Here is a 22727-nt window from a genome sequence, read left to right on the forward strand (position 1 = left end):
TTACTGTAATATAAATAACGTTATAAAGAGACAGAGTTTTGTTACATATCACAACTCATTCAGATATGTCCCTTTCATTTAGAAAATTAAAAAACAATGCTCAGATGCCACATGGAAGACACATTTGAGATGAAATCCTGGTTCCACTGAAGTCAATGGGAATTTTGTCATTGATGTCATAGGATCAGGATTTCTCCCTCAATGTAGATTTAGTAGGAAGGTAACTTGATAGAGTAGCTACTGAGATAAAGTAGGAAAAAGAGGCAAGGTAAGCAGATGGTTGCTATAGATAGCTACATAAATAGGTCTTACATTCAAAGCATAAGGAGAAAAGGGCTCAATGGTCTGTGGCATTTTAAACGCAAGATGTCTTTGCTTTTGTAGTTTTAAGGTGCAAAGTAAGCTGTTGTAGTGTAAGTTGTGTACTTGTTTTCATAGACTGTAACCGCGTTCTATTACCGTAGTGGACTGGTGACAGGAAAAACAGGCTGCCCCACGTATGCCCCCTGCTTTTATTAATTTTCACACTAATAAGAAAACAGGGTTATGGATAATCAAATAAATCCATTCAGCTTCCTTAAAGCTGCAGTGCTGCCAGTCATGACTTTCCACTGGTGGGCATTCATGCCAAATGTTAATGCATAATGTTGATGACCATACAGTATTAAATGCTAATGAACATAATATTGAATGCAAGTGGTTTGTGAACCACCCCCTATATAAGCCCCCTGCTCTCTGTCCCCTGACCACCCCCTCCCTAGACCCCACCTCCTACCCAGCCCCCTCTGCTCCCTGATTGCCCTGACCCCTATCCACACCCAGGCCCTATGGGACTCCCACGCCCTATCGAAACCCTCCCCCCCGTTGCCTGTCCCCTGACTGCCCCCCCAGAACCTCCACCCCATCCAACCACCCCCTGCTCTCTGTCCCCTGACTGACCCCCGGGACTCCCTGCTCCTTATTCAACCGCCCAGCCCCGGCCCCCTTACCATGCTGTGTGTGGCCTGGACGGAGCTAGACGCACTGCCCTGCAGGAGCGCACAGCCCCGCCCCACCCCCCCAGAGCATTACCCGTGAGGCGGAGTGGCTCCTGGGAAGGGGGAAATGGCGGGGGAGGGGCTGGGGGCTAGTCTCCCTGCCGGGAGCTCAGGGGCTGGGCAGGACGGGCCTGTGAGCCAGATGTGGCCCGCGGGCCGTAGTTTGCCCACCCCTGGTCTGTTGTCACTAACTGTGAAAATTTAGATTGAGTGATTAAAAAACTAAAAAAAAAAATGCTTAAAACCTATAATGATCTGCAACCATGAAAATTTAAAAAGATAAAAATTGAAAAAAATGCTTAAAAATAAACACTGATATTATCCATCAAAATTATCAATGAATATCAAATTCTTCTAACCTTACAAATAAATGACAGAAGTAGCTCATCAGGTAGGTATTAATACAAAAATTGACATGGCATGTATGTCTGTTTGATTGCATAGAAATCTGAAACCGTTGTCACTGGTGATCCTCAAAGAAACTGCAAACCTTAGACTGCAACAATTGACAAACACGTTTGTGTTTCAGCTAGTAATGGATCACCTCACATTAAGCTCACTGAATGGTCATCATAACAGGTCACTGAGGAGCAGTGTTGATATACAAAGTATCAGGAAGTTGTTTACTGTACTTTGGACCATAACCACCTCCCATTTAAATCAGTGGAGAGACTTTCATTCAGTGGGAGCTGAGTCAGACCTTTGGTGATTAATTATTGTGTCCGCTGATAGTTTTGAAAAGCTAAAAAGACCAGATAACATTAACGATGGGATTTTCAAAAGTACTCAGTGAAGGCTTAAATCTGCTCCCACAGACTTCAATGTTCATTTGATTCCCAATTCCTTCTAATATATGGTTTTTAAGCGTGGGATTTTCAAAGCACTCCGTTCTGGCCTAATTCAGTTCCCATCCATTTCTCCAAACCCTTGTCCTTCGACCACTTTAGATTGAGTGGAGAAGGAGACTAGAAAGTGCAGTTTTTATTCACTGTCCAGTGACAAAATCTCCCCAGCGTAGATGGCTCATGGAGCTGGCTCAGTGTAGATGGCTCATGCAAGGCTCTGGGCTGAATTTCACCCCAAATACAATGCTTTTTTGGTGAGCTCTGGGGAGTAACTGAGTGAACTTGCCGATGAAACCTTCCGAAGACGGGGGATTTGCCATCTCTGTATGTAAGTGGGTGTCAAGAGAAGGTGATATCACCTGGGGGGCAAATACTAATATTCTGTCACTTGACCATTGCTTAGCCTTGTAACGGTTCCTTTTGCATTCTCACATGTACAGACAGGGATCAGCAAAAAAAAGAAAGACTTGTCAAAGCAGTTGAAAAATATAAGAAGGAACTTGTATGGATAGTTTCTGCCCCCAAATTTAACTGCAGGAGTGTTTCCACGAAACAGTAGAAGGTAAGCATATTCCTTGCTGGCTGTTGTTGTAGGATCTGAGTACATTTGCATTAAGATGGCATTGAAGTGCATGCAAAGGAGACACAAGCTTTCTCTCAAATGGCTGTAGTCTGAAAGGCATGTAGTGCAGTTTTAAATGCAGTTTTATTACCTATGGCTTGTTTATGTGTTAACCAAACAACTGTATTATTATTGTTTAACATAGTTTATTAAATCAGGAGTAATATTTGATTTAAGTTTGGGGAACAAACTAAAAAAAACCCAAAGCCCCTTTGCTACTCTCATGCTGAATAAAACTAAACCACCATGATTTTTTGACACAAGCTGTAATACACTGCCTTAGTCATTTTTGATGATAGCTACAGCTTATGCCTACTGCAACCTACTCATCTCACTGTTCTAATCCTTACTTGGCCTCATCACTGACAAAATAGGTCTTCCTGAAACACACGTTTGCTCATTTGAGCCATGGTGTTTTAATGTTCAGCCCAGGAAAGATACTTAAGCCCTGGAACAGGTTACCTAAGAAGGTTGTAGAATTCCTGACACTGGAGGTTTTTAAGAACAAGTCAGAGAAATATGTGTGAGAGATGGTCTAGGTATGCATAATGCTACCTCAGCATCTGAGGTCCCTTCTAGCCCTACATTTCTATGATTCTATAAAGTATGATACAAGAAAAAGCTATTGTATTTTTTGTGTGCATGCTATGGAAATGACTGACATTTAGTTCTTTTTGAAAATGTATTCTTACAAAACTAGTCCTTCCTCATAGCAGTGATGGAAAGTACATCGTTAATTTTTTACAAGTGAATTATTTCAAATGATTCTTTAACATGTAATGGCACTTGATTTTTGTTTTCCAACTTTGATATTGACTCATTAGCCCCAAGCATCAATGCAAAGTGACCAGTTACAAATTTTCATCCCTAATATTTAACTCGAATCTCCCTTGCTAGAAACTAAGCTGGTTACTTCTCATCCTATCCCCGGTAGACATGGAGAACAATTGATCACCATCTTCTTTATAACAACCTTTACATATTTGAAGATTGTTTTGTCCAATCATAGCCTTCTCTTCTCTAGACTAAACATGCCGAATTCTTTCAATCTTTCCTTATAGGTCATGTTTTCTAAACTTCTGATCATTTTTATTGCTCTCTTATGAGCTCTCCCCAATTTGTCCACATCCTTTGATGCCCAAAACTGGACACTGTACTTGGGGCTCACCATTGCCGAATAGACCAGGACAACTACCTCCCTTCTCTTACATACAACACTCCTGTTAATACATCCAAAAATGACATTTGCCCATTTTGTCACAGCATCATACTATTGACTCATATTCAATTTGTGATCTACTGCAGTCCCCAAATCCTTTTCAGCATACCTACTTCCTAGCCAGTTATTTCCCACTTTATAACTGAGCATTTGATTTTTTCCTTCTTAAATGTTGTACTTTACAATAGTCTTTATTGAATTTCATCTTATTGATTTCAGACCAATTCTCCAATATGATCAAGATCATTTTGAATGCTAACCCTGTCCTCCAAAGTGATTGCACCTCTCCCAACTTAACGTTGGCCATAAAGTTTATAAGCGTACTTTCCACTCCTTCATCCAAGTCTTTAAGGAAAATATTGAACAGTTCTGGACCCAAGATCCTCTGGGACCCCATTTGATATGTACTCACAGCTGGAACCGTTGATGATTACTCTTTGAATACAGTCTTTCAACTAGTTGTGCCATTCACCATACAGTAATTTCATTATTTCAGGAAGAAATGAAGACAAATAGAATTTGCTTAATCTGTCTACGTGTTTAACTGTCAATTACCAAAGCATGCAGAGACTTGTAGCACTGTGGGTAGGTGCTGTGAAATCTTCCACACCAAACTCTGCTAAAGGACTTCACTTCTAACCTGCAAGCCCACTACAGTTCTACTACCAGCCCCTGACTCTGTCTTGAGCAGAAATTGCTTAGCAAGTACATCGTGAGGTTCGGGTTTTCTTAGAAGGTTTGGAATTTTCGTTCGTTTGTTTGTGGTATGACAAATGTTTACCTGGAACTTGGATGAGACAAGGCTGTGTGCCTTTCTGGAAGATATGCTTTAGTCTGAACACAAGGGTAACTGGGTGACATTCTATCGCCTGTGTTATACAGTAGGTCAGACTTGAGGATCTGGTGGTGTTCCCTGATGTTAAAATCTTAACTGTGACAATACAGTCTGTCTGAAGAGGTGGAAGGTTAGCATAATAACCCCATTGCACCACCAAACCTGAACTCCTGCTTTGACTTAAATCAGTACTTTATTCATTCCAGTACAACTGTACAAGGAAGTTACATTTCTTACATCCTTCAAATTCCCATTGGCTCTGTTCATGGAGTTATGCCATGAAGCGTGTTGCAAGCATCTGAATTATGTAAGGGGTAAGCAACACATGACAGATGAAATCCTGACTTCATTGAAGCCAGTGTCAAATCTCCCATTGACTTCAGTGCGGCCAGGATTTCACCATTTATGTTTAGAGCAATCAGACAGCATATGACTTCCTATTTGAATTCAAACATTGGGGACCAGTTGTGCTAACACCTGCATGTGTATATAAGGCAGAAAGTGGATGATGCAGTCCCAGTGGATTCTGTTTTGGTAGAGAGTCTGTGAGCTTGTTTCCAGGGGGCACCAGTTCCACAAGCAGGAATACACAGAAGCCTGTGGAGAAGGAAGAGACATTCCCCTCTTCCGATCCCTCTCCTTGAGCCAGGCCCAGCATACCAGGAGCTCTTGAGCTGAGGGAGAGCAGTGACTCTCCAGAGCTAGTGTTACTATGAGCCTTAACCTCCATAAAGGGCATAGAGTTGGGGGCAAGGCCATGACCAGGTGTAAGGGTGGCACAGCAGCTTTGCTTCCATCGCAGTCCCCAGAGCTCTGGAAGTCATTGTGACGCAAGGCCATGTAGAGCTCCTTCTGGAGCAGTGAGCCTCCTCTTAATCATTCTTAAACAGAACACTATGGTGAAACGGATTCGTTAGAGACACTCTGTCTTTTGTAAGCTGCGGCATTTGTGTCTCATCTGTTTTGTTCTCTGAACTGCAGTGGCTGGATAAGAGTCGCCTGTATTTGGCACCACGTGGGAAAGTCTGCTCCGTGACTCAGGAAGAACAGCGCTCACCTGTACCCTTTCAGAAACCCCCCTCAAGAATTCCATCACCCGTTTTAACTGCACGAGAGACTATTCAAGACACTGTTCAGCAAGCTTTGTCTCAGACTCCTGTTCACAGATCTAATATGCTCAAACTATCCACTACACCACATAGCTAGGCTCACCTGTGTGCGGTGGTTTGCAGCAGGAAGACAACATTTCAAGACCCTCAGAAGAAAACATATAGTGGCGACCTCCTTGACAAACATTCTGATTGGTTCACAGAAAAAAAACAGCCTTTTGCCCCCCAAATTTTAAAGACATCAAGTCAATCTTTTCTTTCAAGGTACAGGTATTATAATCCTCCCCACAAAATGAAGAGCATCTCACCTGGAAGACCATCTCTTAGATCAACTGGAACATACAGTGTAAGGCCAAGAGAGTTATGCAGGTAAAATACTGGAAGAAAAGGGGTACTTCTCTCTTCTGTTTGCACATTAATGCTAAAAATTAAATGATTTCATTTCCAAGAAAATCATTTAAAACTGCAGTCATTTTTATTGAGCATTTTTCATTTAATCTTTCAGCTCTGTAGAAGATGCACATCTGAGATCTGATGCAGATTGCTCCACGCGGCATCCAGTTAAGGTTATTGTACCCATTTGGTATGAGGTGAAAATATATGGCAGCACTATTCAGAGACAAAAGCTGACTTGGTTCTGAGTGTAATGTGCTTTTAGAACAATTGATAACATAATGGGGCTTCATGGGACATAGCTAAAGGAGAGTGACAAACTTGAATCATGTTATAAGGTTTCATTTATTTAAACAGGATATGTAAGCTATTGAGAAGTGAGAAATCTGAGGAATCTAGCATGTTAGGCTAGATAATGACAATAGGTGTGTGTGGTTACAATAGAAACAGCTAAAATAACTGAGTTCTTTGAAAAACACAAATTAGGCTCTGAGGTATATAAAAATAATAGCTCAATATATTCCAGCACCCTGAGTTCTTTACGCAGGGAATGAATGTGAAGGCATATTTGTGTGTGAAACTAGACTAATATAGTTAGTTATCAGATGGGAAAATGCACAATTCTGTTTCTATTCTACAAGTCCTATTTTCTTAATGTCAAACGCTATCCTATATTTATTTTGCTTTTGAGATGTCAAAGTGACAGGGAACAAGAACAGCGAACAAGAAGTCTGAAACCATCTTGCAGAGCGTCCCCTATTTCTTTTCCATTTGGCCAGTCTTGAATATTGCAAAGGCAGTGGGGACTGCATGTACTCTGAAGAGTTCCAAAGGATTTTCAAAGACAGCAAGAGTGATCTCAAATCAAAAGCCAAGTGTATCTACAGTGTATGTGTAATGAAGTGAATCTTATTCTCTGCCAAGTTGATGAAAATAGAATTCACAGCTAGGAAGGAACTCACAGAGCTCTGGGAAATGAGGAACATTTACTGAATTTGGTTTCTTAACTCATTAGAGCAAGGACTGGTATTTTTAGTAGATGCTTCTAAATCCTTGTGAGACAATAGCATTGTATGCATCTTGTAATGTAGCGGTTAGATAAGACTGATGAGTGGAGATGTACTGCTAAACAAAGCCGCTCTAATGGTAAGCTAGCACAGCTTCACACAGTGGGCAGTTGTTTTAGTTCAGGGATATAAAAAATGCAGAGTCTCATCCCTCCTGCAATATGATGAAGATGCTTTATGCATTGGATTGGATTGGACCCAGATGCCCTGGTTGTCTGAGAATGCACAAGCCCATTCTGCTGAAAGTGAACTTTTCCCTTGTCCTAGCTGGCCAACATCCCCCATTACTAACCGTCCTTTCTCTGAAGCCCCTTGGCCCTGCTGACCTCCTGATGCCCTCCACTCCGAAGATTAGGAGCCCAGAAGCACTCTGTTGAAACATTAAGCACACAGGAATGCAATGGAGTTTGGGCCGTTCCATATCCCTAATTCATTTGCCAAAACCTTCCTGCACCCTCCTTAAACTCAACCCTGGTCCCAACTGCTAAGCCCTTGTGCACCTTCCGGTGAGAGGTGTGTCACATACAACTCCCTTCCTCATTAGTGTTTTGTGTCTCTCTGTCATAGATCCAAAGGATTGGTGCTATGGCCCCGGATTTGGAACAATCTCTGGGAGGACCCCTTCAGAGAGCCAGACCCACTGGGGGTCTCACTCTTCCTCCAGGGGAAGCCATGCAGCTTCACCACCTCTCTAAGCTGGACCTCAGGTCCTTCAGACTCCTGCTTCACAACGTGAGCTCTGTTCAGTGAGTCCAGCTGAGGCAAATACTTGAGGGAGACTTGTACAATCTTAGGGAGCAAGGCACCTCTTCCAGTATCTGCAGGGACACTCAGCCAGCATTGTCAAACAGTAGGGTTTATTAGTCGACTGGAACACAGCATAGGAAGTCCTTGGTTAGCATAGAGGAAAGAAAGTTACAGCATAGTCCATCTTGGTCAGCAGAGCTCAAAGCCCTGTCCCTCTCTTTGTGCTAGTTCAGGTGTGTGCCAGAAACCCTCAGCAGCCAACCTTCACCCACCATCCCCAGCATCTTCCCAGTCCTTTGTTCTCCAAATGGGCAAACAGTGCTGGCCATCTTAAAGTGAAGTGGGCCATCCGTGGTTGTTGGTTGCCAGGTATCAAAGTCCCGCTGAGTAGAGTTGCCACTGTCACCTCAAAATCTCCTTTGATATGGGGCCCAAACCGTAGACAGCTAGGAGCCATTCAGCCCCAAGTCTCTGAGCCTTTATGGAAAGCAAACAACCCTTTCTACTCCCTAGGTAACGCTGCAGTACATAGGGGAAACTGAGACATACCTCAGCTTCATTTAAAAAAAATACAAAAATTCCCACTTTCTCACACTCTCTTTTATAGATAAAGAAATGTATTCTAGGATGCATCCTGGAAAAAAAAGTCTTGAAATTATTTTAGAAAACTCCTAAACTGTTCTCCATTTCTCGAAACCTGCCATTTCAATTTATTGTAGTGCTTGTATCCTTCATATCAGGTTGTGAATGTTTGTTTCTCTATCTACATAGACACATTCTGCTTTAAATGATATATTTCCCCTGTACTTTGCTCATACTGATTATCATTCCCGGGGGTTTCATATGCCACTGAGTCATCTACTGTGTATGAATCGGTCTGTTGCTTCAGTGTGCTGCTGTGTAAAAGCAACAGAACTGGAGTGCTCTTATATGTGTTTCAAGCCCAAATAGTTTTCCCCTGACAATTTCATTGGGAATATAAAATGTTAATATAGCGGTATTAAAGAATCTTATTTCTCTTCATTTGAAAATGATAGGAACATGAATTGTGGTTTTTGAAGCCTCAAACTCCTCATTCTCTAAGATCACAACTTAAGGAGAAGTAAGTGAATTATTTGTTCTCCCTTTCAATTATTTTTTATTGTTTGTTGAAATATTTAAAGTAAGAAGCTAACAGAAAATTGAAACCGTATCACCAAAGCTTGTTTAACTACCAGGAAACGGGTACAATACAGTAAGCAGAAGTGATGACACAAATGATACAGATTTTTGTCATGTAGATGGGGGATTATCTCACAGTAACCATACCCCTGGATGTTGCTATTATTTTTCTTAAATAGGTTATACATAAAAGGCGAAGATTTTTCGAAGTAATATTTGGGTGCCCAACTTTAAACATTTTAAAGAAGCTTGATTTTCAGAAAGTTCAAAGCTCCCTACCTCTGAAAATCAGGCCCCAGCTCTTGCAGGTTGGGCACCCAAAAGTGGGGACACCCAAAAATCAATAAAAAGAACAAGAGTACTTATGGCACCTTAGAGACTAACAAATTTATTTGAGCATAAGCTTTCGTGAGCTACAGCTCACTTCATTGGATGCAAAAATCAGTAGTCACTACTGAAAATCTTGACCAAATTCTTTATTAGAAATGTCTTGTAATCACTGTGAACGCCAGCCAAATAAGAACTTTCTGGGAATGTTCTTCAGTAAATGTTTTCATCCATAGGATTGCTCAATAAAATCAGTCCTTAAACAAGAGCTGCAAATAAAACAAAGCCTCTCTTTTGAATGTTAAAATCAGTGGTATTGGCATTGCAGTAGGAGAATATTGACAATGGCCTGGAAAAAGCACCATGCTAAGATAAGAATGAGTGATAAAGGGAGGGGGTGTGTGGGGGGACCACTGACTAGCATGAACTGCTCTCCTGGATGAGCAATGATCAAAGAAAGAAAGGCCTATACCTCAGAACAGCCAGCATATTTACAATTCTTGCAAATAGGAACAATTGGCAGACAGCAAGCCCTCCATATAGGAGCAGGGACATCCCCAAAAGCTGTTTTCCTGTCTGCATCCCTGGGAAAGGGTGCATTGTCCATGCTCTGAGTTGGCACATAAGCTTACTTTACTAGATACCTTTGAACTTTTGTTCACATTTTAACAAAGCCTCTTAGGGTTTGTCTCTCTTTACAGTAAACTGGTCAGGTAGACAAGGATAATATGGTGACCAGTGTGAACTCTGCTAACTTGACTCTTCAAAGCTGTACTGAAACACAGTAAGATTACCTAATGAAGACAAGCCTTTAAAATGCAATCAGTAGTAAAAAATGAAAGCCACCTTTGTTGAAATAAGATCACACTCATTAGTACTGCAAGTTGGTTTGTGTTCTGTTTACTTTAAAAAAGGACGGAAATAAAACACAAAGCCCTATCTTGTCTGGGGATATTGATGCTGATGGTCTGTTTCATGTTTGTATAGAGAAGAAGAGTTGAAATACCTTCAGTTTCTTCAAGAAGTTACAAATGATATTTTGATTAGAAGTTGTTACCACAAGGAGTAAGTAACTTGGCATTTCTTCTTATTTATTCATCTGAAGAAAGAAATTGTGACTAATTTTATAATCAGTATGAAGTATTGGAGGACTTGTGAAGATGAAGGCCATAATGCTATTCTTGAAATCAATTCCTTTGATTTGTCCTTTTTTTCTTTCCTGGCTTTTACACTTTGTAATAGAATCGCCAATAACACACACAGCTGAGAAACAAAATGGGAAATATTTGCAGTGATCTTCCTATTTCCTGATAACGTAGAGTAGATGTAAACAGACATTATGTTCTCAGAGTCTATTCGTAGGACTGAGCTATTGCATAAAATGGTGAGATGCATTGTTGTTATAGTGATGGCTCTGTGTTCCAGTTCTGGTTTTAATTGGTTTCTCAGAGCCTAGATAAAGTAACACAGAGCTACATTTAGTCTTCTGTAATAAAGTGCCTCAGAGCAAGAGGTTTTGCACAGGGAGCTTTTTCTCCCCAACACAAGAACAAAAAAGGTAGAATAAATTAATATCTATATAGAAATGCTTTTTTCTTTAGAGTATACAATGCATCATTCCACTTGACTTCTCTTATTAAATCATTAATGAGGATAAAAAACTAATATGCCCAGCCAACTGTTTACATTTCTAATAATGAAGGTTGTGGAAGGTTCTGATAAACCACACTTCCCTGTTTGCCCTCAGTGAATCCAAGCATGACAAAATGTACTTTAATGTAAGTCTGCCCTCTCCTATTCTACTTGATGCCCTGCACCTTAACTAGAAGGTGTTTTGTCTGTAAGGATGAGAGAGAATTTATCTGCAAGCATGTTTAGGCCTTGATCTTTGTGAGGTGCCATCTAGAGAAGGGAGAGGTGCCAACCCTCACAATCAGTCATGTCGTCTTCTTCGGCTATCCCTTGATGCGAGGATAATGTCTGCCAAGGGAGGCTCACTGATGGGTTTTTAAGTGGCTGAGGAGCCCGATTCGTGCAGATTTTTCTACAGAAGTGACAGGTGTAATCTTGGAGGAGACATAGTTGTTGGCTGGACTGTTGTGCCCTTTCTTTCCTCCTTTGTCATTTCTCTGTCTCATGAGAATGTCTGTTCTCCTCAAAATGAGCTGTGGTTTGGTGTATGATGTGGCGCCACTGTGTTCTGTTCCACACTGAGTCTTCTCAGTTTGTTGGGTTGATGCCTCCCTTTTTAAAGGTGTACTTTCATACGTCTTTGAAGCACTTCCGCTGCCCACCATGAACCCTTCTTCCCTGACTTAACTGAGAGAAGAGTACATGCTTCAGGAGGCAAGTGTCAGGTATACATACACAGCGGCCAGCCCAGCGGAGTTTTATGACCTGTGCCTCTATACTGCTGATGTGGGCTGCAGAGAGAACGCTGATGTCAGTGTGTCGATCTTCCCAGCTGATCCTGAGAGGCAGCGCTGTTGGAACCATTCCAGTCACTTGAGATGTCCTCTGTAGATTACCCAAGTCTCACACTCATAGAGAAGGGTGAGGGTGACAACTGCCTTGTAAACCAAGGTCTTGGTGCCCGTTTGTAGATCCCTATCATTGAAGACTTGTTTGAGTGGTCTTCCAAAGGATGTGCTGACACAGCGTATCCTGTATTCCATTTCTGTGTCAATGCTGTTTCTTTGGGAGAGGTGGCTGCCAAGGTATGGAAAATGGTCCACATTTTCTCCAAGGGTTTTCCGCTGATGGAGATTTGTGGAATACGAAGAGTAGTTTGTGCAGGTGAGGGCTGGTAGAGTACCTTGGTTTTCCTGGTGTTGAGAGAGAGACCCAGGCTGTGATAGGCATCTGCAAAAAGATTTAGGACTTTGCAGATTGGCCTGTGTGTGTGCGTGCGTGAGAATGACACAGTCATCTGCATACTGAAGGTCAGTGATGCCTATTCTTGTGATCTTAGATTTTGTTTGGAGACGTCAGAGATTGAAGAGTTCACCGTCCATACAATGCTCAATCCCGATTCCATCAGGAAGGCGGTCATGAATGAGAATCAGGATCACAGCAAGGTAAATGGAGAAGAGTGTTGGAGTAATGACACAGTCTTGGTTGACACCAGTGCGAATGATGAATGGTTTGGTCTCTGAGCCATTGCAGAGTGATGGCACTTGTCCCATCATGGAATAGTCTGATGATGGAAATGAATTTCTGTGGACAGCCAAACCTACACAGTACCTTCTATAGGGCATCCCGATGGATAGAGACAAAGGCCTTGGTTAGATCAATGAATGCCATGAACAGTTCCTGGTGTTGCTCTCTGCACTTCTATTGAATCTGTCATGCCACGAAGATCAAGTCAGTTGTGCCTCGGGGTGGCCTGAAGCCACACTGTGATTCGGGAAGAAGTTCCTCAGCAATGGGGAGAAGGCAGTTTAGTAGGATCTGGGCAAGGATCTTCCCTGTGATAGAGAGAAGGGCAATACCTCTGTAGTTCCCACACAAAGATTTGTCCCCTTTCTTGAATTTTGTAACAATGTTCACATTCTTAAAGTCAGGTGGAATTTCTTCAAAGGTCCAGAATGTGAAGGAGTTGCCAAAGTTTGCGTTGGGGCATTGTTTCACTGTCTTTAAAAAACCTCAGCTAGGATGCCTTCTGGGCCTTGTGTCTTGTGAATTTTCTGTCTTGGTGTTGGCACACTGGATTTCCTCAGAAGATGGGGGATCAGCAAGATGTTCCATTGCCAAGCATTGTGGAATAGACTCCATGGTGTCTTCAGAGACTGTGGATTCATGGTTTAGTAGGCTCTCAAAGTGCTCCTTCTAGCGTTGTTTAATGGCGCATTGTCCTTGAGGAGGGTGGAGTCATCCTGGGAACATAAAGGGGTTGGGCTGTTGGAGCTTGGCCCATATATAGCTTTTATTGCTTGAAAGAAGCTTCTTATGTCATCCTGGTCCATGAAACCCTAAATCTCAGAAGATCTCTTGCCACCACTTATTTTTGATGTCTCATAGCCTCCTTTGGACTTCAGCTTTGAGCAGGTGGTAAGCCTCATGTTTTCGTTGGTTAGAGGAATCATTTTGGCAGTTGCAGAATGCAGTTCTTTTCTGTTGAATTAATGCTAAGATTTCCTAGTTGTTTTCGTCACTGACACCAAATCAGAATCTGTCATTTTCCTTCTAGCAGACTCCAGCCAAAATCTTTAAGATTGAAATTAAAAAAACAACAAAAAACCAGCCATTAACACGATTGTGAGGTTTTGGTTCTTGTTGGATTTTTTTGAGAAATCACTTAAAGTTCAGGGTTTTCTTCCTGCCCCATCAAGGATAAATGGAACAGGTCTCTGACAACCTTAGGCTCAGCAGAAAGCACACTTCTATGCACTGGTTTATATCAGTTTACATTTTTAATTGCCTAGGAACATTCATCATTTGTTTAAAAAATACTGAAGCTTTGCTAGGTTTGGGAAGTTGCAATTAAATTAAATATTTTGTGTGCCTATGAATATATTTGTAACTTAGATATTATTTTAAAGCATGCGCTGGCAGCAACTAATTGAATTGGAAGGATTGGTGTCCATCAGAAAATACCGCAAATATCATCATCAAATAAAAATCACACAACTGTAGCTACATTAACCTTCTTTACTGTGGTTTCCTAAAACAGTCACAAGTGGCTCTCTTTGCCAGATCACCTTTTAGCTTTCCCCTAGGCATACATAGTACTAGATTATGCCTTGTCCTGTCTGGGTGCACAGAAGGTGCAGGGTGCCTATCCTCTGCAATGTGGGAGATAGACACAATCCCAGTATAGCACCTCAGTCCTGCAAGGACTGGGGGATCTTAACACCCAGAGCAGAGCTAGACTCCTTAAAGAAGGTGGGATGAGGCCATCATCCTTCTTTCCCTGTTTCCATTGGCCAGTAGAGCTGAGCTGGTGTATGGGAATGAGAGAAGAGTGTGCCCCACACCCTGCACATTGACATAGCCACAGGTGCTGCTGTGTGGGGCTCCCATAAGTATCTTACCTTTCTGTATCACAGTGTCCTTGGGAACAGCCACCAGTGCACAGCCTCACTTCCCCACAACTCAACGCCACGTTTGCCCTTTTGCTCTCTGAACATACAGGAGTCTTGGGACATGTGGTTTGATGCAGGTTGTCCACACTACAGGCCTACAGGGTGCGTGAACCAAAGTCTGCTGGGGACTTCCCTGTTGATTTTCTGTTGAAGGCACTCAGATATGATGATGATGAGTGGCAGAATAAAACTCTAAGATAGATATATTATAAAAAGTGAATAGTGGCCCAGTATTGTTCTGGTAAATCTCTAACAACAACATTTAATCTCCTTGAAGATTAAAACTTCTGGTCAGTAATGGTCTCTTTTTAAAAAACTCAGAGTTGAATTGCTAAATTGATTTTAAGGAGAGCCTATAAAAGGTACAACTGGTGGCCTTGGCTGATTTCTTGCAGAATGAATATAATAGACGTACGTTTTAAAGACTCCCCTCATTTAGCTCAGTATCTCCAAAGGAAAATACCCAGTTCAGATATGCAATATAAGTATAATGCTTGAAGAATTTGACTGGAGACTTCTAGTTCATTACAGTTATGCAATCACTGGGGCAGAACTAGATCTGAATTACGATTGCAGAACTTGAAGTTCTAATTTTCCGATTCAGTTAAACCCTTATTTCTTATGTCTACCTGTTTCCATTAGTGTTTCTTTTATATTTGTCACAGCCATCTTGAAAAATAGGGATTTACATACTGGAGTAAGAAACACATTCTGAAAGCATTTTCACAACAGAACACACCTTGTAGTATAAAGTGTAAGAGGTTGCGTTCAGGTTAACAAGGATTTGAGCTATGAAAGTTCTCCCCTTAGTGAGTCCCTTAAGAGTTATTGAAAGAGAAGCCTGTTTAGAGAGCGAACCTACAAATGGCGTATGTGGATACCAAAAGGTAATACATTTTGAAATCCAAACATTCTTGTCTGAATAGCGCTATGTTCGCAGCATGTACACACAGAGTTAGAAACAAAACATTAGTACTCTAACACACAACAATCAAACACAGAGAGCGATATAGCCGGCTGTCACTTAAAGCAAAGGGGCACAATTCAACCCACGTTTCTCCAGACTGGCTCTTTTGCAGACTATTGCAGAGGACCCAGATCACGTGCTTCCCTCGGAGATTCCCTAGCCTGCAAGCAAGACCAAGAAATCCTTAGGATTTAAAGTGATAGCTTGTAAGTATTGTAAAGGTACGTCACTCAAATGTTGATCCTGCCCCCTGAGTCCATAAGGCCCCCACCACGCTCCATAAGACCCTCCCATGGTGTATTACTTCCAGGGCAGAGATTAGCACGTGTCAGGAAGGAAAGGATAGTATGTGACCCTTCTAAAAAGGGTCTCTCCACTCTCTCCACTGCTCTCTACCAAATGGAAATGGTTTCAGCACAGTAGGTCCTCCCCAAGAGCAATGTGACCAATTGGTGCACGTGTAAAAAACTTTGTCACTCATTTTTTCGCTTCTTATAGGAATAATTGTTTTCTTTCACATCTAAATGTCACTCAGTTGAGAACCTTTCGCCCAACTCTTACTGGGCCACCCTAACCATTTCACCAGTAGCCACTTTTTTCTCCCCTTTCTTCTCTCATTTAGAACTTTTTTTAAAATCCTGTAAATCCTGTCCTGTTTGGGGTTAATTTTTTGTACTTTTTCAGGGTAAAAAGAGCCAGAAATTTTCTCACCCCCATAATCTTTTAATCGGCATATAGTTCTCTATTCCTTGGTTAAGGCTTCATCCCCTTTGAATATTTCATCAGTAAACGTTTCTTCATAACCTGTTTCAACAGCTCCTTTGCTTTCAGATGGTTGCATTCTGTCGCCTTTTCTAAAAGGGGCACCAATCTTCTTTATTTTAAAACTCTCTTCAAAAAACATTTTTCATACCTTCAGAGAATTTGAGGGATTAACGTCAGCAGGTCTGATACATATAATTCTGTGAAAGTTTTAGTTGTAACTGTTTATAAACTCTGGTAACACGTCAACGTAGTGAAACGTGTTGTGGGTTGTAAAATATCTCCACATCTTAGATTTTAAAGTTATGTTAAACGGCTATACAACCCCTGCTTTAACTTCAGTATTAGTAACAAAATGTTGAACATTATGTTGCTTTAGCAGTTTACTTAAAATTCTTTCCCCCATTTGCTTTGTAATTTTTGAGGCATGAGACCTTCGCTGAAAATAGTTTTAAAGGTTTTGGATACTTCACCTCCCATATTGTCTTTTAGGAGTAGGACCTAAGCATGTTTAAATATAATGTCTATCGCTGTTAGGATATACTTAAAACCACTGTTGTGTGGGGAGACCTGCTGCATATCCACCAAATCTTCCTGCCATTGTGCATCCACATCTGAAACAACGGTCTTGTTTCTTTTGACATGTGTTCGCACCAGTTTGTGTAAAGTGTAAGTATCCTGGTCTGAAAGCCAAGATGTTCCCTGTCTTCTATGCAAAGTTTTACTAGGTTTTTTGGCCGCTTGAAAAAGAGGGCTCACCCTCTGTAGCTTCCAACTTTCCCGGGGGCATAATATATTTTCTTTAACTGAGCCTCCTGTGTAGATATGACAGTTATAATCTCTTTTACTAACACGAGTATAGAGAAGATGTTCATAGTGACAAATTTAAACAAAAACAAGTTTTATAGTCACATGGTTTAACACGCTCTACAGCAGCTTGTGGAAAAAGAATGCTGTGACCCATGACAATTACAAGGTCTGAGCTGGTTCATTCTTCCATTTTGTTTTTATCTGGGGTCTCCTCTGTGAGCTCTGCGTCTCAGACATGAGCCAAAACAACTGATGCATGATAGATTCAGCCCTACTGCACTACCGTTGTGTAGGTTTTTAGAGGTCTCTAGAAAAGTGTTGTCATCAGTGATCTTCCTGAAAACATCATCCTAGCCACTATGGATGTAGAAGCCCTCTACACCAACATTCCACACAAGGATGGACTACAAGCCGTCAGGAACAGTATCCCCGATAATGTCATGGCAAACCTGGTGGCTGAACATTGTGACTTTGTCCTCACCCATAACTATTTCACATTTGGGGATGATGTATACCTTTAAATCAGCGGCACTGCTATAGGTACCCATGTGGCCCCACAGTATGCCAACATTTTTATGGTTGACTTAGAACAGCGCTTCCTCAGCTCTCGTCCTCTAATGCCCCTACTCTACTTGCGCTACACTGATGACATCTTCATCATCTGGATCCATGGAAAAGAAGCCCTGGAGGAAATCCACCATAATTTCAACAATTTCTGTCCCACCATCAATCTCAGCCTGGACCAGTCCACATAAGAGATCCACTTCCTGGACACTACAGTGCTAATAAGCGATGGTCACATAACCACCACCCTATACCAGAAACCTACTGACCACTATACTTACCTACATGCCTCCAGCTTTCATCCAGATCACACCACACAATCCATTGTCTACAGCCAAGCTCTACGATACAACCACATTTGCTCCAACCCCTCAGACAGAGACAAACACCTACAAGATCTCTATCAAGCATTCTTACAACTACAATACCCACCTGCTGAAGTGAAGAAACAGATTGACAGAGCCAGAAGAGTACCCAGAAGTCACCTACTACAGGACAGGCCCAACAAAGAAAACAACAGAACGCCACTAGCCATCACCTTCAGCCCCCAACTAAAACCTCTCCAACGCATCATCAAGGATCTACAGCCTATCCTGAAGGACGACCCATCACTCTCACAGATCTTGGGAGACAGGCCAGTCCTTGCTTATAGACAGCCCCCCAACCTGAAGCAAATACTCACCAGCAACCACACTCCACACAACAGAACCACTAACCCAGGAACCTATCCTTGCAACAAAGCGCGTTGCCAACTGTGTCCACAGATCTATTCAGGGGACACCATCATAGGGCCTAACCACATCAGCCACACTATCAGAGGCTCATTCACCTGCACATCTACCAATGTGATATATGCCATCATGTGCCAGCAATCCCCTCTGCCATGTACATTGGCCAAACTGGACAGTCTCTACGTAAAAGAATAAATGGACACAAGTCAGACGTCAAGAATTATAACATTCAAAAAGCAGTTGGAGAACACTTCAATCTCTTTGGTCACTCGATTACAGACCAAAAGTCACAATTCTTCAACAAAAAAACTTCAGAAACAGACTCCAACGAGAGACTGCTGAATTGGAATTAATTTGCAAACTGGACACCATTACATTAGGCTTGAATAAAGAGTGGGAGTGGATGTGTCATTACACAAAGTAAAACTATTTCCCTATGTTTATTCCCCTCCCCCCCACTGTTCCTCACACATTCTTATCAACTGCTGGAAATGGCCCACCTTGATTATCACTACAAAAGAGGGTTTGTTTGTTTGTTTGTTTGTTTTTCCCTCCTCTCTCCTGCTGGTAATAGCTCACCTTGCCTGATCACTCTCGTTACAGTGTGTATGGTAATACCCATTGTTTCATGTTCTCTGTATATAAAATCTCCCCACTGTATTTTCCACTACATGCATCCGATGAAGTGAGCTGTAGCTCACGAAAGCTTACGCTCAAATAAATTTGTTAGTCTCTAAGGTGCCACAAGTACTCCTTCTCTTGAAGTTGTTGAGAGATTTTCAGAAAAGAAACAGCTGTAAATCTCCTGTTTAGATTTACACAACCCCAGGGCAGTTCCTACCCCATTACAACTACCTTGACCTCTGCTTTTTATAGTCTATTTACCTGAGCTATTCCAAGGAGCCTTCCTCCATGGGTTCAGTTGTTGGGTGGGCATCTTACTGATCACGCTGACTCATAATTTCATAGGTCTTGCTGTCAGGTTCTGGTGTGTCCAGGAATAGCTGGGACAAAGGGTACAATCATCCTTTGGCACCACAGTTACAATTTGTGGTGTGGTTGGGACATAGCAGGACAGCCTGAGGCAGCTTACTGGGACTTAGATCTAACCTGCAATACAAGTGTTATAAGGGGGCCACCATGTTGCAATTGAGTGTTATATTGGTACCATAGACAGACCCTCCATTAAAGGTGGACGAAAGGAATATATAGGAATTGAAATTAAAAGCACGAAGTGGGAGCCCTGTTGTTATCTGGTTGTATTTCATCCCAGACAGAACTCTCACTGATTGATGTGCGTACTTCAGAATGAAGGGGATTAGAATTTTTTTTTTAAAAAAATTCAAATACTTGTGAGGTTAAAAAAAATATGATTATACCTTTGGTAGAAAAGTAGGGAACCTAGAATAAAAGTGAAAAGTTAGGATGCATCTATAAAGATTTGAAAGATGGACCAATCAGTATTTTTTATTTGCAAATATATTGTCTTTCGTGTGGGTTTTTTTTTGTGCTGATGATGGGGGGGAGGGGTTGTTCTCTTTCTAAGGCAATAGAGGATGTATTTCAAATGCACATTAGAAGTAGAAACCATGACCTTGATGAGGTGAGCAAAAAATATTATTAAATACTCTGTCACCTAGAGCAGGAGAAATATTTTAATATCAGTGCGCAACAATTTATACCATTCTGACTCCTACGCAATTTAAAATGAAAAGAGGTGAGGGGGCAGGGAGAGAAGAAACCCTGTTCCGACAAAAGGCAACAGCTACAGGGTATGTTATAGCTAGAGCTAGCAAAACAAAATTTTTCCTGTATGCTTGTATGTACATTTCTATTGTGGCTTCCCAAAAGCTTTTAATAAAGTACTTAATGTTCAGATTAGTTTAAATTGCACAGGGCCTCTGTGCAAGTGTTTGTCTCTACAGATTTCTGCTCTTTCTGCCATTGCTGTAGCAGACAAACCAAGGGAGGATTTGTACCCCAATGTTTTGAAAGTGGGTCGATAGAAGGATGAACTTCAAAGCTCAGCAACAAACTTTGAAGTTCCCTCAGCTTGAAAACCCATTCCTTGCAGCATGTTGTGGACCAAAGTGCAGGCTGAGTGAAGCCAAATAAATACTGCAAAGCATCATGAACATTAATTTAGACAAGAACTGCAAATCTGCCTGAATGCTATTGGTGACCCCTTTTGTTTTCACTCCCTGGATATTCATCTAAGCAAATGTTCATTTGCAGAAAACTCTAAAAGAGCTATGACTATGCATCCATGCTGCACATGTTTGGCAGCCATTTTGAAGGTTTTAGGAGTCATCCAGTCAGATAGCAGTCAGCATGTGTAAAGTCTGTGGGACTGGAACAATCTTTTTGTTCTATATTTATACAGCGTCTAGCAAAATCGGGTTCTGACCCATGGGTGGGGCTCCCAGGCACCAATAACACACCATCTAGCTCTTCTTTAGTGCTCTTCATCGGTAGAGCTCCAGGTGCTTTACCAAGGAGGTAAGGATCAATTCCCTATTTTACAGATGGGGAAACTGAGGCACAGAAGGGGTGATGTAACTTACTGAAGGCCACTGAGGAGGCCAGTGGCCAAGTCAAGAATAGAACCCCGGTCTCCTACATCGCACTCCAGTGGACTGGCCACATTATGCCATTCAAATAAATAATAGGACTGGCAACCAGTCACTGCAAATAGCAAATTACTAAGAGAAAACATTTTAAGCAAAAGCCCTGACAAAGAGTTTGTGAGCAACCCATATGCAGCAATACACTCACACAAATAATGTCAAATAATGAGATAATCTGAAAAGATTGAAGCCTCCTTATGGATAACACAAACAGAAAGAGGGGTTTAAAGTAATACATTGTTCTCTGGAAATGGTTTGTCCAGCTCTAGGACTGACCCATACTGGATTGTAAAGTTAGTTGATAACCACTTAGGGGTATGAAAAAGAGGAGGAAGAATGGTCCAGTGGTTAGAGCGCTGGCCTAGGATTTGGGAGACTGGGTTCAGGTCTCTCCTGTGACACAGACTGCCTGTGTGAACTTTGGCAAGTCACTTAGAATGGGATCCATGAAGAGACTGAGGCATTGCAATGCTGAGCCTGGCAGTGCCTAACTTTTAGACACCTAGAAAAATCACAGGAACCAACACTGTGACCCACAAAGCTGATGTAGGTGTATAAGCCCCCCCATACCAGTGGTTCTCAACCAGGAAGGATAAAACTAGGGCTGGGGGTCTCGTGGCGTATGTGGTCCAGGACCCCCCAAAACACCTGGATCCTTAAAGTGGTGAACGTCACATTTAGAAAAAAGTAGCTGTCATTTGCTTCTCTTGCACTAGAGTGTGGTACTTACCTTTATGGAAATCAAAGTTCTGGGTCCTTCTCATTGGCGGTACTGCTGACTGCTGCACACTGGCATCAGTGTTTTTTTGTTTATGCATATATCTGATCCAGGAGATCCATGTCGCTCACGTTACGCCACTGAAACATCTGTGTTAGAAACTTTCTCACAGACGTTAAATATTTTAGTATTCAATTCTCTGCCCCTGGAAGAAACAGCTTTCTCAAAGGCAATGAAAAGGGAGAATGTTAAAGAGACTGCATTCCCCTAGGCCCATCTTCTCTAACCTGTGTCCTCTGCGCTTGCATTAGTGGTCAGAATGCCCAAGAACTAAATGATTAGCAGCGTCAGACTGGCTAACTGCTGTATCTTTCCATCATTGCTATGTTATTATTTGCATTCTGGTAGCATCTAAGGTTGCCAGTCAATGAATAGGACCCTCTTGTGCTAAGCACAAAGTACTAAAATATGACTTGGTGGGATAACTCACATGACTGGAATACTGTCATGGATGGTTATAAACTGTTCAGGAAGGACAGGCAGGGCAGAAAAGGTGGGGGAGTAGCACTGTATGTAAGGGAGCAGTATGACTGCTCAGAGCTCCGGTACGAAACTGTAGAAAAACCTGAGTGTCTCTGGATTAAGTTTAGAAGTGTGTGCAACAAGAGTGATGTAGTGGTGGGAGTCTGCTATAGACCACCGGACCAAGGGGATGAGGTAGATGAGGCTTTCTTCCGGCAGCTCACGGAAGCTACTAGATCGCATGCCCTGATTCTCAGGGGTGACTTTAATTTTCCTGATATCTGCTGGGAGAGCAATACAGCGGTGCATAGACAATCCAGGAAGTTTTTGGAAAGCGTAGGGGACAATTTCCTGGCACAAGTGCTAGAGGAGCCAACTAGGGGGGGCGCTTTTCTTGACCTGCTGCTCACAAACCGGGTAGAATTAGTGGGGGAAGCAAAAGTGGATGGGAATCTGGGAGGCAGTGACCATGAGTTGGTTGAGTTCAGGATCCTGACGCAGGGAAGAAAGGTAAGCAGCAGGATACGGACCCTGGACTTCAGGAAAGCAGACTTCGACTCCCTCAGGGAACGGATGGCCA

The 22727-nt window shown here is 42.0% G+C and overlaps 1 pseudogene; it reads left to right on the forward strand.

Moving 5' to 3' along the window:
- The window catches only part of LOC125633748 (spermatogenesis-associated protein 7 homolog), an 87971-nt pseudogene extending 67685 nt beyond the window's left edge, over positions 1-20286 (forward strand).
- Positions 20287-22727: the final 2441 nt, after the last annotated feature.

The sequence above is a fragment of the Caretta caretta genome, chromosome 3 (assembly GCF_965140235.1).
Source record: "Caretta caretta isolate rCarCar2 chromosome 3, rCarCar1.hap1, whole genome shotgun sequence".
Classification (NCBI taxonomy): domain Eukaryota; kingdom Metazoa; phylum Chordata; order Testudines; family Cheloniidae; genus Caretta; species Caretta caretta.